Below are 2,944 nucleotides of genomic sequence, written 5' to 3' on the forward strand. Positions count from 1 at the left end.
GACATCTCACAATGAGATCTGAGTGGGTTTTTTTAATACTTAATTGGTGATTTGGTTCGCATTTCAAATGGATTAAAGCTGAAGCTCGAAGTGGTAAAGCATCTACACAAACACAAAAAACACACACACACACCACAAGGGCAGCATTATAAATAAGAAGAGGGCAGCTGGGACAGCTTACAGAAGTTACTAGCTGCAATGTAGGTGGGTGTATTATTGGTTTCTAATATGGGGACAAAAGACAACAGAAACACTAGAGGAAATACATGCATATATATGTAGTTAAACCAGGAAATTACAGAAGCACAACACCTTACACTTGGGAATGGAAAGAGTGAAAACTGAAAATGAATCAGAGACACCGGCGTATGACTGCCAGAAGAAGATACATTGCCAATTTTCACTCTCCCCCTTTTTGGAACGCAGAAAATTTGAGAAACACGCACGAAGCTACCACAAGAAGTTAGTAAGCTGAGAAGGAGCTTGTGAGTCTTCGAGATCATTGGAGGGAGAGTGTACGTGTCTGCCTTCGTATGTGGTTATAACCATCCTCGGATCCTCGGCCAACCGTTCCACCTCTCTTCTTCACGCGGCAATTGTCTTGTGTGCAACGATAGTAGCTTCTATACATGTTGAATTAATGCACAAATAAAGAGTAATTATTAGAGCTGGCCTATTGCGAGAAAATTAATTAAGGTTGCAAAAAAAAAAAAAGAAGCTAAGCTATCATTGATAATGCTTCAAGTCATGCATAGGCCTAGAGGGTCCTCACTAGTAATCACTCGTTCTTTTTAACACGGTCAACATTTCAATATCCTCTCCTATTCAAGAATACTCTCGCCTATATATTTTTAGAGAGCTCGACAGCTATAAAGTGATCCAATCTTTAATATGTTTGATTAATGAGCGTAATCATCCCGGCATTATTCACTAAGATTAAAATCATCCCAAAGCCTGTTTGACAAAGCAAACTAATTATGACGAAACAAATAAAGACAGACATAACAAGGGGGGAGAGAGAGAGAGACTATATCTATGTATTATATATCTTGGAGTACAGACCGACCGATGGAAGCCCCAATCAAATATATCAAATACATTATATATATACGCGCGTATGCTTTCAAGTTTCAATTTCTGTGTGTTGATGTGCAGTCATCAGCATTGGCCATTCAGCGAGTTAGAGGAAAACAAACTAAGAGAAGAAAGTAGATTGACTATATCATGAAATGAACAGACATAAGAACACAAACACAAACCTGGGGTGCTGGGTGTTCTTGACGACCTTCTGTCCGTACTTCCTCCACTTGTAGCCATCATCCAAGACATCCACATCGCTCATGGTCTTGAAGCAAACCTAGGCTCCCTCACCTTCCTCCTTCCCTTTAACTTCTTCATCTTCATAGCAGACATCCCTAAACATGACTATTCTCTCCTCCACTTCTTTTATTGCCCAAGCATTCGCTTACTTCTCCCCATGCCCTATATTTATATATTCATCATGAATTTTCCTTAATTACACAAGGCCAAATTTTATAGTTTTCAAACATTTCCTGTTAAGTTTTTAACAGTACAAATGGCCAGTAGTTGACATAATTTATAACTTATTAATGACCTGATTTTCCAAAATACTTTTTATAACTATCATGTACTTATTGGAGATTTTTGTGACAGCAGACAATCTGCGGAGTTTTCCGATAAAGAAAGTTAATAGGAGCAAGCTAGCTGGCATGCATGGGTGGATGTGAAAATTTAAAGTGAGAATACTTTACCATGGATTTAGTACACTTGATGTGTTCAAGGAAAGGAGTTGGGTCGGTCCTCCCAAGCTAGAAGCGAGGTCTTGCCTTGGCTTTTGAGCTGTGGTTGCAAATAGGGTTTCCGTTAGATTTGCAGTGGTGGAATCTGTTTCGGATGAAAGCGAAGGACCCATAGCATGGAAGCCCTTCAAAGATTGATGGCAATCCAAAGAAGGAAAGGCCAGATTTGCCGGGAAATTGGGAAGGAAACCCAGCTGTGTATGAATCAGATACTGCTGATCCTCGAACAAATTACCACCATGGTTCAAAATCGATCGGGCAGTTGTTGACATCTCTCTCTCTTCTCTCTCTCTCTAGCTATCAGTATCTCTTTCTCGCTCTAATCTCTTTGGCTATGCCTAAGGACGTTGCTGAGTATACGAACGAAAAAGACAGGACTTTTCTTATTGAAGGAACCGATCTGTTTCTGAGATGCTTGATTCTTCTAGGGTTTGGGGAGGAGCGAGCTAGAATTTACACCGTGAACAGAAAAGGTCTAACTAACAACCTCCCAAAACCACTTTCCCTTCTGGTTGTGGTTCTCTTTCTCTCTACCAAGATATATATGCGAATTTCTGAATTCCTACATCGACCCCCTCTTAAATAAAATCATCAAGGTGAGAAACTAGGCAGGTATATAATAAAATAAATGAGACCAGGACTCACCATCGGAATATATGGTTTTTTTTTTAAAAAAATAATAATAACAGGAAGACGAAAATATGCTAAAATTAAGCTGGAGTGACTTTTGTAACGTTTTTAATTTCAACTAAAGCTGGCCTTAATATCTGTTAGCTGCAGATAGATAATGGATCGTTAATCCTCAAAAGCTTTGGAAATTTCATGTCCTTAAGGTTAGTGGAATTTTTACTGTGCGACAAAGGAGGTCAACATTACACGACAAAACGTCTCAACAGAGAAAGTTTGGTGCCTTTGCAAAGTTGTATGAAACTTCCATGCAACAGTCACCGTTCACTGAAAATTATAATATATGGGGCAAAAGCGAAAGCTGTGTTGAGTGCACAATAATAGAAGCAGATTCATGATTAAAAATATAAAATGAAAGGGGAAATAATTATCATTCATTCACCACGATCCTCACAACAAAATCTCCGCTAAAGAGTAAAAAGAGCGGGGTGAAACAT

At 39.0% G+C, this 2,944-nt stretch overlaps 1 pseudogene; it reads right to left on the reverse strand.

The window, feature by feature from the left end:
• Positions 1 to 335: 335 nt before the first annotated feature.
• LOC114738991 (probable WRKY transcription factor 13) lies at positions 336 to 2,362 on the reverse strand (annotated as a pseudogene).
• Between the last annotated feature and the right edge of the window lie 582 nt (positions 2,363 to 2,944).

Source organism: Neltuma alba, unplaced genomic scaffold, assembly GCF_004799145.2.
Source record: "Neltuma alba isolate B1F8T4 unplaced genomic scaffold, ASM479914v2 tig00013736_pilon, whole genome shotgun sequence".
Taxonomy (NCBI): Eukaryota; Viridiplantae; Streptophyta; class Magnoliopsida; order Fabales; family Fabaceae; genus Neltuma; species Neltuma alba.